This window comes from Phascolarctos cinereus, unplaced genomic scaffold (assembly GCF_003287225.1).
Source record: "Phascolarctos cinereus isolate Bilbo 61053 unplaced genomic scaffold, phaCin_HiC Scaffold_9;HRSCAF=440, whole genome shotgun sequence".
NCBI classification, from domain to species: Eukaryota; Metazoa; Chordata; class Mammalia; order Diprotodontia; family Phascolarctidae; genus Phascolarctos; species Phascolarctos cinereus.
In genome coordinates, this window is record NW_027556402.1 from 251376165 (window position 1) to 251389952 (window position 13788).

General features: G+C 42.5%; 1 pseudogene across 1 annotated transcript; it reads left to right on the forward strand.

Annotated features, from left to right (window-relative positions):
- Positions 1-1696: 1696 nt before the first annotated feature.
- LOC110200685 (membrane-spanning 4-domains subfamily A member 4A-like) lies at positions 1697-13284 on the forward strand (annotated as a pseudogene). The gene is made up of 7 exons (XR_013484067.1): positions 1697-1896; positions 4862-5033; positions 9028-9156; positions 10070-10126; positions 10680-10841; positions 12389-12491; positions 13065-13284. The product of XR_013484067.1 is annotated as a membrane-spanning 4-domains subfamily A member 4A-like (transcript).
- Positions 13285-13788: the final 504 nt, after the last annotated feature.

The window sequence follows — 13788 nt, forward strand, 5'->3', positions numbered from 1 at the left end:
AGCCTCATATGAGACTTCCATGTTCATGTGGCTACTAGGCAAGGGATGGAGTGCATCACTGTATTAGTAGTGGGGAATGGGGATCCATGGATATAATATATCATACCCAGAGGGAAAGTGGAATATAGGATTTCCAAGCACAGTTAACTCAAAACCCATAACTTTAAACTGGTGCCAGGTAGGCTCAATAAAGTCTTCAGCCAGATCTAGGGTTTTTTTTAAATTTTTTTATTAACCAGGACCCAAAAGCTCTTGAGAGAGAGAGAGAAAAGCTGGGGGCCAAAAAATAAATCACTTTCATTTCATATGATATAAGAAGGTGTTAGGGCAATATTCTCTCACTAGCCACAGCACTTCTGTTGCATATGATACTTTATGCTTCTAAAACTTTCACATGTCTTTCATGGGAGCCTGTCAACAGCCCAGTGATAGAAGTAGGGTGAATATCATTACTCCCGTTTTATGGATGAGGAGACCAAATGAGATGCTGTCACCCCACATACCCAATTTGTCATCAGACTTTGTTTCTCACTTAACAACATCTCTACTTCATGTAACCTCTCCACTTGGGCAACCACCCAACCCTAGCCTAGGTCCTCATCATCTTTCTCCTTAACTATTACAATAATCACCTCTTGGTTAGTCTCTCCAACTCAAATCGATCTATTTCCAATCCATCTTCTGTCAGCTGCCAACATGATCTTAATAAAGTACAAATCTGACCCCAAGTCAATAAATTGCACTGGCTCCCTATTACCTATGATATCAAAGGTAAACTTATTTATTAGGCATTTAAAGTCCTTCACAACTTGGCCCCATCCTAACCCTTTGCTCCCCTTTGAGTCCTCAGAGTTCCAGTTACACAGTCCTTCCTGCTGTCCCTGGAATACCAAGCTCCATCTCTTGACTCTGTGATTTTCACTGGCTGTGCCCACCCTGAGAATACTCTCCTTCCTCATCGCTGCTGCCTAGCTTCTCTGGCTTCCTTCAAGTCTCAGCCTGGGTTCGACCTTCTGCAGGAAGCTTTTTCCTATCCTCTGTCCAATGCCCTCAACCCCCAACCCCCTAAGCGCCTCTACACCTGAGATCACTTTGCATTTACACTGTATTTACCTTGGATGTTTCCAGTTAGTTACGTGTTGCCTCCCCCATTAGAATACAACCTAGAGCTAGGACTGTGTGTTTAATTTTCTTTGTATCTCCATCTATGAGCACAGTACCTGGCATATGACTAAGCTCTTACATGTTTGTTGGCTCTTGTCTCTCACACATGCATATGATTGGGTCATAAGTAGTATAGTTCTTGTTTTATTTTTGGCTAGGCAATGGGGTTAAGTGACTTGCCCAGGGTCACACAATTAGTAAGTATTATGTGCCTGAGGCTGGATTTGAACTCAGGTCCTCCTGAATCCAGGCCCACTGCTCTATCCACTGTGCCACTTAGCTGCCTCACTGTAATATAGTTCTTAGAAAAATAAAAAAATCCCCACTGTGACAGCTATTTTGGGTTTCCTATATAGTCCTTTCCCCTATTCTTCTTTATGTTCTAAAATGTTTGTTATGGTTTATAACTATTAAATTCATAATCAAAATAAAAAAATCAAGAACTGATATCTTTTGCTAAGAAAAAAAAGAGGAATTATTAGTTACTTCCTGTGTTGGAAATGAACAATTCACCATGTTTAGTTTGCTGTAGTTGTCATCAGGATATCCTTCAAGGCACAGAAAACTGCAGGGGGAAGGGAAATGTGTCAGGGGGAAGCAGGCAGACAGCATAGAGTGGAAACCGCAGGGGAGGATCTCCTATTCTGTGAAGCTGCATCCTTTGACTAGGCAGTGTGTGAGGAGGGAGACTTGAAGACCAGGAAACCCTGGAAGAGCTGTCGGATTGGACAGGTAAACACTGCAGATGGTTCCCATCTTTCCTTCTGGGTGAAGTTAAAACCCGGGTAAGATGGGGGTTGGAGGGATACAAGGGGGCCTTGAATGGGAAGGCATATTCCAATCTTTGGGTCTGAGGGAGCTCTTCAGTCAGCTGTCCCCCTGGGCTCACAAGACAGAGCAGGTTTGGTTGTACTAGAATGAAGATGAAAGTTCTTTGAGGCTGGAAGTAGAGACCCTTTTGGCTTTACAGCCCTGACTTTGCCCAGGCTGAGCTCCTCTGAAAGGAATGGGTGGCCCCTGCTGCTTCATACTGGGCAGGCTGGTGCCTTCCAAACACTAGCTCAGAGGCTGCCAGAAGTCTCTGGATCTGCCCTGGATATTAGGTATAAGAGACACAGTTCAGTGCTCTCTTGGGACTCCTGCCTTGAATTTCTCAGCCCGGAACTCATTGCCTGGCTCTTAGGTATAATTAGGGACAAGATTTTTTTTTTCTGCTTTTTAGTGAGGCAATTGGGGTTAAGTGACTTGCCCAGGGTCACATAGCTAGTAAGTGTCAAGTGTTTGAGGCTGGATTTGAACTCAGGTCCTCCTGACTCCAAGGCCAGAGCTCTATCCACTGTGCCACCTAGCTGCCCCTAAGGACAAGAGTTTTGCAGTAGTGAACTGAGAGGTGGGTCATGGTCTGGGTGAAATCTCCCCCTTCCTTTGGTAACAGTCAACACCATATTTCATTGTGCAGATGGGATTAATTTGGGGAAGGAAGAAATGTCTTGAGGGATGGTTCTCTTAGTACAGAGCCTTAGCCCCTTCTTTGCACTAATGTCGGACCTGCCCCTTGTAATCTCTGAGGAGGATATAAGGGAGGGGACATTAGAGGTCAGAGGACAGAGAAATTCAAACCCAAACCACCCTTTTCCACCTTTCTAGTCTTATGATTTAATTAATTAATTTTAGGCTCCGTTCAAAGTCTACAATGACTCTGAAGTTTGGCTTCTTGGCCACTCAGGAATCTTTTTTTTCCTGACCTCTCAAAGGACTACTTTTCCATAGCTTTCCATAGGCAGTTCCTAGATTTCTTCTTCTATAAATTCTCTTTTTCAGTCCTTCTATTCTTCCCAGACAAAGGTAAGCTTTAGGGAATGGGGGCTTGTCTTTTCTTGGCACAGATGAACCCAGGCTTGGATTCATACTAGGTCCTTAGTAAAGGCTCTGTGGAGTCATGGTATCAGAATAGTATGGACTCCTGGTAGCTAGTCAAGCCTGTTTCTTCCTATGCATTTTCATCCTCTCAGGCTTTCCCACTCCCCTCAGAGAGTCCTGTCACTTTAGGGAGGTTATTGGAAAAGTCTGGTCTGCTTCTGCCTTGGAGTAACAGGTGCGATCTGTGAGCTCTGTGCCCTGACTACTCCTGGCATAGGAGGAGGGTGGGATTATCGACTAGATCATTTTCATGGTCAGGACAGGGTGATGTGTAGATTCTGATTCCTCGCAGCAACCTTTAAGTAAAACGAATAATCTCAAATGTTTGCATTAATCAGTCCCTTCTGAATCAATCAAGTAATCAACAAGAATTTATGACGTGGGAGCAGCCAGGTCGATGTAGTGGAGAGAGCACCAGCCCTGAGTCAGGAGGACCTGAGTTCAAATCTGGCCTCAGACACATGACACTTACTAGCTGTGTGACCCTGGTCAAGTCACTTGACCCTGATTGCTTCGCCAAAAAAAAAAAAAAAGAATTTATTAAGTGGTCTCTAGGTGCTTAACACTTTTCTAGGTGTGTTATATAAGGGGAAAACATTTTTAAAATATTGAGACATTCCCAACTGTCCTAGAGGAATCAAGATATCTAGGCAAGTGGTAGCAGGGAAAGAGCGCTTTGTATTCAGCGGTCATGGGTTTGTGAATGGATCTGTAAGACTGTAAGATACTGTGACCTTTTCAAGATGAATAAGTGGTGACACTAATTTGATTATTGTTCCAAGAGCATAAGTGACCAGAGGGGATAGGAGAGTAGGCATGTAGTGTCTTGTTGATGGCAAAATTGTCCTTGCTACATAGACCCTTGTATCTTGGTAGATACCTAGATGGGATGTAGCTAGAAAGAGAAAGACGAATTGAAGATTCACTCACCCACATACCTTACAATCCAGGCGTCTTCATCCAAGGGAAGGAAGTTCCCAAAGTTGGGACTGACTTTTTAGCCCTACTTCCCTTGAAGACCTTTGGGGTGACGTTCAAAGTCTCTATAGAACCCTGGACCTGAGTCAGAGTGATAGCTGAGCCCTCCTAGTTTGAGACACATATGCACATAGTACCAATCAGTCTCAAATCTCCTGTGGGACAGTTCTCTTTTCTCTGACCTATGAACAGAACTCAATCCCTTGTCCATGTGTCTTTGGTCATATCCAGGATGAGGCTGGAGAGGCTGCATGGACTCATGCAAGTCCATACCCCTAAGCTGGAAAAAAGAATGTTCATAGTATATGCCCTATAATGGTGATTCAAGTGTGCTCTCTTCCCCCGTGATCTTTAGATCTCTTTGCATGTCTTTCAAGGTCTTTCACATCCTCTTCCTTGTTTTGTCCTTTCAACAACCTACATCTTCTTTCCAGGCTAACCACTCTTATTTTTTCCCCCCAATCAACCATAATATGGCAAAGTCTCTAAGTTCTTACCCAGCCTGGTTGCCCTCTGTTGCATGCTCTCCAGTTTTTAGGCCCTTCCTAAAATACACAACCACAAACTGAACACAATAATCTAGTTGTGATCTGACATGGGCAGAAGAACGTGGTACTATCAACTTTGTTATTCCAGGAATTCTTCTCTTAGTGTGGCCCAAGCTAGCATTAACTTTTTTGGGCTACAATTCCAGCTTCCTTTTGGAGGGGGAAAGGGGAGGGAAAGGTGAGGGGGAGGGGAAGGCAGAGGGAGGCACACTGAGTCTATGTTTCGTGTGACTTCTCTTCTTTTCTTACAGCATCACCATTGGCCTCATGGACTCCCAGGAAACTCCAAAGGAAATGGTCTCATCCTATCCTCAGCCAGGTTCCATTTCCTTCTCACAAGGTCCAATGGGGACACCTGTGCAATTCTATAAATCGAAAGCACCCTTACAGAAATTCCTGAAAGGGGAACCCAAGGTGCTGGGGGTGAGTCAGAGTTCCCCAGCCCTTGTGAGAGCAGCTTCATATGTTTTTAGCTGGGAGGGACTTAAAAGTTTGTAGATTTGGGTGCCAGAAGATTTTGCCTTTGTATCTACAGAGCTTAGCACAGTGCCTGGCAAAGAGTAAGAGCATAGTATATGCTTGTGCAATAATTAGGTTACTTTAAAAATTATTAAATTCTATTTTGATATCATGAGATCTGAAATAAACTCAAAAATCATTTAGTCCACCCTTCCCCTGATGTTTTAGAGTTGAGGAAACTGAGGCTCTGGCAGGGTTTGGAGGCACTTCCAAGGTCATAGAAATAGTACATAACAGACCCAAGATTTTGTTTTATTTTATTTTTTGACAATAAATATCAAGTGAGGAAGAAAACTTTCTCCCTCTTCCTTTTATTTTATTTTTTCTTTATTTTTAAATTAATTTATTTTTAGTTTTCAACAATCACTTCCGTAAGCATTTGAGTTTTAAATTTTCTTCCCCTCCCTCCACCAGATGGTGTGCAATCTGGTATAGACTATTCATATACATTCCTATTAAGCATATTTTCATATTAATAATATTGTAAAGAAGAATTAGAACCAATAGGAGGAACCACAAGAAAGAAGAAACAAAGCAAAACAGAAGAGAAAAAAAGAGCAAATAGTATACTTCAATCTGCATCCAAGCTCCATCGTTCTTTCTTTGGATATGAATAGCATTTTCCATCATGAGACTTTTGGAGATGTCTTAGATCCTTGCATTGCTGAGAAGAGCTAACTCTATCAAAGACGGTCATCATACAATGTTGCTGCAACTGTGTACAATGTTCTCCTGGTTTTGCTCCCTTCACTCAGCATCAGTCCGTACAAGCCTTTCCAGGTTTTTCTAAAGTCTCCTTGCTAATCATTTCTTATAGCACAATGGTATTCCATTACATTCATATACCACAACTTGTTCAGCCATTCCACAATTGATGTGTACCCCCTCAATTTCCAATTTTTTGCCACCACAGAAAGAGCTGCTATAAATATTTTTGTACATGTGGTTCTTTTTCACATTTGTATGATCTCTTTGGCATACAGACCTAGAAGTGGTATTTCTGGGTCAAAGGGTATGCACATTTTTATAGCCCTTTGGGCATAGTTCCAAATTGCTCTCCAAAATGGTTGAATCATTTCACAATTCCACCAACAATGCGTTAGTGTTCCAATTTTCCCACATCTTCTCCAACATTTATCATTCAGACCCAAGATTTTAATCCAGGTTAGTGATTCTAATCCCAATACTCTTTCAAGTGTTTGCATCTCAGGCAAATCTCTCATGTTATATATGGGTTAACTAGAGAGATTCAATGACTTGATGGTATGTAGAAATTGAGGAGCAGTACTCAGAATCTGAATACATCTCCTTTCTTAAAATTCAGTGCTATTTCCATTCTATTGACTGCCTCAGTTATGTGACCTTCCCAGGGCTTAGTAGATTTCAGGTTGGGCCAGAATGGCACCATGCATTTAGGATAGATTTATTTAGTCTTAGAGATGGATGTTAGCATGATCCCTGAATGGCCAGCTCTAAACAGGCCCATAGTTAGGCCTAGAGAGGATCTAGAGCTTTGTACCAACTCTGTGTAGCCCTAGTCTAGAATCCTTTCAATTTAGTCAGGGTGGTGGGGAAGAAAAAGAGAGATGTCTGGCTACGGCGTGAGAGGGATGGGTATCTATAAATTGATGACTTGGAATGTCTGCCTCCTCCTGTTGTCCTAGGGAGTAAAATAGGGATTTTCTGGTGAAGTCTCTATTTTTTCCTATTCTTTCCTCTGTGATGGCGTCATATAAAGATGACTAGCAAGGAATAGGGCAAGAAGGCAAAAGGCACTTGGGAAGAGGAAGAACAAAGAAATGGGATGTCTCTCAGAGTTGGGGTCCTAAATCGAATGATGAGCTCTTTATGTGCCAATGTGATATAATTTCTATGGCCTTCTGTTGATCTCCCCTCATCTTTTCTTGGTTCGGAGTCAGTGGTGTAAATGTTTAATAATAGCTTCTGTGAAAAAAAATGTATGCAGGATACATTTTAAGGTTTAATCCACATTAACATTATTTGCTATATCAATTAAGTCTAGACAATCAACAAAATATTAAATCAAGCTCTGATTTGGAAGGATTGTCAATTTCTGAAGGAGAAATACTCACACTGATAATTTAGCAATTGGCTCTCTCATTTGGAGTCTCTGTAGTGTATTCCTGTATCCTGGAAAGAGTTGGCTTGGTGGATAAAAGACCAAGGCAACAATTTGCAACAGCTGATAGCATAAAGGGAATTACACACATCCTTTAGAACTATTTGATCAAGTTCCGTTTCTGTTTATCCCCTTCCTGGCAAGTAAATTATTAAATAAAACTTATTAAATTATTAAGTAAATACCTAATAAATGTTTACTGATTGAGAGTTTGACTTGGGGGCGGAGAGGTAAACTAGCTTTCAGGGATGTCAGTAGCCCATGTACTAGAAAAAATGGTTATACTAGGCTTACTTCAATTCAATAAATATTTATTAAGTGCTTACTATGTGCCAGGCACTGTGCTAATTACTGAGGACACAATTAATAAAAAGAAAATAATCCATGAATTCAAAGGTCACAATCTAAGGAAAGAGATGAAACATAACAGGAGATAGGAAAGCATAGGAGGGAACGTTGGGACACCAGAAGGTGCCATCTCAGGGCAAGGGGCTTCTCCATTGCGTGGAAGTGAAACAAGGTAGGGCAGCAATGCAAAGTGGAGTGATCTGAGAGTGCAGTATCTGCCCTTTAGAAAGGAAGGTGCCAGGAGCAGCTTGGTGCTCACCCTTAATACCACCAAAGGTGGGGTCAATCAAGGCTTGAGCTAGCAGCATGGCACGAGTCTAGAAGTAATGATACTGGTAGGGGCATCTTGTTCCATGGAGTTGACCCCAGGCAGGGCTCAGTTACACTTGTTTTCCAGATAAGGTTTGCTTTCAAACCCACCAACAAAGCCCACAAAAGTTACTCTGGAGTAAACCTGTGACCTCATTAGTGTAAAATGCTCCCAAAGGGGAAGAAATGCTTTATCAATGAAAACTGGTGCCAGCTCTGTGACATATTCATAGACGGTGACTCTGAGAGGATTTGGGGGATGGTGATGATAAGTGACTGGCCCAGGATCTCACAGCCAGTATGTGTCAGAGGCAGGACTTTAACTCAGATCACAGTGATTTTAATGCCAGCTGTTTTTCTAGTATGCCACATTATCCTTACTGAGAATAATCAGTCAAATTTATAAAGCTTCAGAATTTGCTAAGTTCTCAATAGACATCATCTTGGAATTAAAAATAGTTTTTTTAAAATAAATTAATTAACTCTGTAATTTTAAAATTAAAAAACAACAACAACCTGTTTTTTGTAACCTAGAGCTACGATTTCATTGTTGTAGGGAAATGCCAGTGAGGAAATTCTCTCTACCAGCAGAGATCCATTTGTAATCTTACAAAGTTACCAGGGGCACTAGAAGTTGAATGATGTTTCTGGTACCACATAGACAATACTTACATGCAAGAGATAGGAAGGACACAGCCCGCTTCTTCCTGACCCTTGAGAGAGCTCTCTATCCATTGCACTCATATGGTTAGAGGACTTTAGAGCTGGACAAGACCTTAGAGATCTTATCTAGTTCAACCTCTTTATCTTACAAATGAAGTAACTGCGATCTTGAAAGACGAAGGGACGTGTCCCAAGTCCTAGGGATTGTAAGTAGTAGATATGGGGATTGCTCCTGCTTCTCCCAAACAATCAATGAACCAGTTGCAGACTTTTATTAAGCCTCTGCTACATACCGGGTACCATGGGCTCTTGCCAGTGCCCAGTGAGATTCTGGAAAGGAAGGGAAGGCATTTAAGGAAGGCAGAAGCCCTTGCCTCTGTTTCTAGAGAGAAGTGACTCAGTCCTCTATGTGCTCATGAGAATCTTTTTCCCTTCTAGACTGTCCAAATCATGATTGCCCTGATGAACTTCAGCTTGGGAATGGTTCTCATTTTGATTCCTACGGATCCTTATATGCGCGACGCTTTTCTGTTTTACACTGGCTAACTATTCTGGGGAGCAGTATTTGTGAGTAGAATTAATGAAACTAATTCTGAAATGTAGAGTTATTCCCTTTGTACCTAGAAAGCAGGTGGGAAACATGTCCCCTGTCCCCATGATTTCCTTTTTGCTCCTTCCAGTGATGGATTTGGGGAAGAATTGATACACATACATACATACATACACAAGTATGTATACACACATATTTGTATGTATACATGCATAGCTATGTCTCCTATCCCTGCTCATTGGCTGTAATATAAGAGTGAATTTTAAATATTTGAGACACTCTCCAGAGCAGCTCATCAGAAGTTCATTTCTTTTTAAAAATGATATAATAAGTGTTAACACTTTTATTTACTTAATTGTAGTCTGAGAGACATGGACTCCTCATAGCTCTCTGGGCTGCCTCACACCCCCAATATACCATTATGTGGTAAGGTCAGGTTTTCCCAGAGGAGTGGTCATGTCGTCATGGTACAAAATCATTCAGAGTCCTAGTTACAAGCCAAATTCAGGTGTGGAGTCACCCTTATGATTTGCCACTAGAACTCCTGAGATCTATTAGGGGTGCTCTCTGTTTGTGCAAAATCAGTTACCCTTGACTCACTCTCTTTCTGTCTCTGTCTCTCTCTCTCTTTCTTTTCAAACTTTCACCAAGTCCAAGCTGTAGGAGACTAGTATTGTTTTCCTTTTCGGCAGGGTTACTTGATCTCGGAGTGATTTCTGCTAATTCTCATTGTGAAAGAAGGCAAGCTTGTCCACTCACTCTTTGTTTGAATGTTTAGGAGGCTCCTGGAGTGTATGACGGATGCATCAGATGCATCAAGTTCTCAGGGATGGGAGAGGCAGGTCTTTTGACTGACTGTGCAGGGGCGATCATAGTAGGGACAGAAACTAAAGTTTTAGGGCATTGATTTGTTCCTTGTTCCTTCCACAGTTCATCATCTCTGGCTCCCTCTCCATTGCTGCAGAGAACAGAATGACAAATACTCTGGTGAGTGGCATTCACTCTTTCGCTGAAGCTCAAGAGGAAGAAACATCTAATCTTTTTTTTTTGTGCCTTCTGAAAGGAGAGGGGAAAATAGAAGGATTATTGAGAGACAACCTCAGCAAGCCTTGGTTGGGCTATAGGGGGCTTGCTTGGTCAATGCCACATGAGCTTGTAACCTAGGGTCACAGAGGGGATGAATCACTATTGACTGCTCTCCCATTACTCAGATTACTACCTGGTAGAGCCTACAGTCATACTGGCAGAAATAAAAATCATTCTCTTGACTTTTCGGCTCCCTTGACCTCCTCAATTCTCTTTATGTAAAGAAAAGATTCCCATGCACATGTTGCATTGCTGAGTAAAATGGAAGGATTTTGAGATCTGAGCATTTTTTTCCCTTAGTCCTTGCATCCCCAGTGTCGGATATATTGTCTTGCATACACAGTAGGCACTCAATAGATGCATCTTTCTCTTGTTGCTGTTGTACAAGACTGAATACATGGTAACAACTCCATAACCATGTGTTAATGGGTTGATTGTTCTTCTATGCTTTCAGGTCCAAAGCAGCCTTGCAATGAACATTGTTAGCTCCGTGGTGGCTGGTCTGGGAATCATCTTTTTCATAGTGAACTTGATAATAATTGAAAACGCCCTCTACTATTACTGTCACCAAGAAGGTTACCATGATGTCTGTGCTTTTAGTCACCTTCTGTTACTGGTAAGTACTTCCAAACTGGGGCCAACTAGGATCATGGATCATTGGAACTGAGAATCTTTACAAGCCAGGGCAGAGACATTAAGGTTTGGTAGAGGTCTGAATCTTTAAGGAAGGTGGTTTCCTTGGCTTGGGAACCAAGAGGAGATTCCTTAACATTTCTGGTCTTATTCCTATTGTCTGAGTCAGAAACATGAATTCTGAGACCTCCAAAGGGGAAAAAGCAATTAATATGTCCATTCAATTCAGTTGATGCCCACCGTTTTGATGAAATAATAACAATAACATGAAAAGCAAACAATAACAATAATAATGTTATCACCGTGTGAGGTGTTAACTCTACCCCGGGTGAGTGATGTGAGGAGGCCAGCTTCAGGAGGTATTGGAGGAGAGACAACCCACTTTTGACTTAAGAAGGGGGAGGTGAGTCAAGACAGTCTTTAAGGAGTGAATGCCTGCTGTGATGGATCTGGAAGGAACAGGACTTCAACAGATAAACGTGGAGTGTACTGGAGCCTATTCCTGGTGAGTGGTTGGCTCAGAGAAGGTCATTGAAAAGGGAGAGAACTTGGGGCAGCTAGGTGGCGCACTGGCTCTGGAGTCAGGAGCACTTGAGTTCAAATCTGGCCTCAGACACTTGACACTTACTAGCTGTGTGACCCTGGGCAAGTCACTTAACTCCAATTGCCTCAAAAACCAAAACAAACAAACAAAAAAAGAAAATGGAGAGAGCAGAGAAAGATTTGGGGATACAGAGTGTCTAAAGCTAGCCTGGATGGAAATCAGAAAAGAGCAATGAGTTCAGTAGGAGATAAAGATCACAATATAATGAAGTCAGAAATAGAGATTAGGAGCAAATTTGGGGAGGGAGAGCTCTTCTCACAGTGCCCTTGCTCACTTCCCCTTTCTTTAGTGGATGATAAATTTTGAAATCAGCTCTGCATGGTGGCTGCAGGCACCACTGTGAACTCGGTGCTACTAGGGGAGATACTGATGAGTTGAGCAACCCAGAGCTGCCAAATCTGTGAGGAAAACAGACATGGAAATTAAATGCTGGTTAGGACTCTGTTTCCTTCTAGAGGGTTTGGGGTTTTCTTTACCAAATAAACCTGTGATGAGCACAAATGACATGCCCAGATGGATGCCAGCCTAGCTTGTGTATAGAATGGAACACAAAGGAAGAATACTTACATGATCATAGGCAGGCCGTTTACGCTTCTGAGCCTCAGTCTGCTGATGTGCAAAATGGGAGTGGTTATACTTGCACAATATATCACGCAGGATTATTGTGAGGAAAGTGCTATGTGGACCTTAAAATGCCATTGAAATAGGATTTATCATTATTGCTCATAATAATATATGTAACGTTCACATTGCACTTTCAGGTTTGCCAAGAGCTTAATGTATGTCTTAAATTTTGTTTCAGGACAATTTCTCACCTCCTGTCTTGCCCCACTCAATACTCCCCTTTACCTCATTTCTTCCTGAGTTGTTAGAAACGGGGCCTCGTGTCCACCTCTCACCATTCTCTGTTTGGTTGCTCCTTCCAGGGAATCAATTTTATTCTTCTGATTCTAACTGTTTTGGAATTTATCCTCTCCCCTCACGGTCTCAGGCTTTGGCTGCAAGGCAAGCTGCTGCGGCCACAGTGGGGTGAGTAGTTGACGCCGTCTGGTGACCTGGTCACTTTGGTGGGGATGTGCGATTGAGGCCACTGCTTGGGGGATCAGGAAGTAGGTCCTTTTAGGCATAAGAGGGAACTGAAGACATATCCTTAAGTCTCACTAATTGGGGACAGTTTGGTTATCTTGGGATTCCTTGGTCAGCTGTCAGAACTTTGTATTCAGCCTATATAAAGGAGAAAATGACACGGTCAGCTTTTTACCTCTCCCTTCCTATTTTAGGCAAGTGCAGACAGTAACCCTATTAGGAGTGAACTTGGAGAAAGAGTGAGAGGACCTGAGGGGAAGGTGGTCATAAGCTCGAAAGGTGGAAGGAAGAGAAGAGGGCAGAAGGATAGATGAGTGGAGAGTGCAAAGAATGAGAGGACATGAGAAACTGGTTATTCAGAGCCCTCATAATGCCACCCTTCCTGTCTCATTTATCCAGGGCTTCAGCCTTAGCATAAAGGTGATGCCCCTAGAAATGTTCTTCCCTTATAATCCCTTCAGCTCTATTCCTGCACCTTTGGGTGACTCATGTGTGGGCTTTCTGTTGGCCTTATAGATCACCATTTTCATGCCTCCCCCACCCTACATGCCAGAAAACCCAGCTGCCGAAGCCTGCAAAGGAGGGACCTCGCTTCAGAGCCCAGTTGCTGACACAACTGCCTTGCCAGGAAGCCGTCTTGACAGTTTCATATAGAACCCCTGCTTCCCTGTTCTCAGGGAAGGCTCTTTGCCTTGCTGGCTCTTTCTCGATGAAAAATAAAACAAATTAATCATGATTTCCTGGATTTCTTTGTTAAGAGTCCCTTTCAGCTTTGGTGATGGATTCCTCACTTCCTCTTTTCCTTTTTTCTCATAAAAATCCCTTAATAATGTCAGTGTTCGCTCACAACAGTATCAGTAAAAACGTCCGTGAATTGTGTTTTAATGTGGCTGCCCGCCGAGTGCAACCTGCCTCAGTCACCCTATCGATCCCTGTAAGAGATGGGGATGGTGGCACAAAACTGGAACCCTTGCTGTCCTCTATGAATGAGGATCCTCAGCTTCTGGAATATTCTGCTGCTCCCATGTGAAGATACACTGTGATTTCACCTCCGGTGCTAGGGGCTTTATCATCTTTGATCTTTGACTACTCTGCTGACTCTAGCCTTTGACCTGTCCCCTCCACCTTGCTGCTCTCTCAGTGAGCCATTTGTAGAGAAACTTACCCTAATCTCAAAGTTTCTTCATCTTTTTCTGACCCCACAGTGGCCCACAAAATCATAAATTCCTTCACAGCTTCC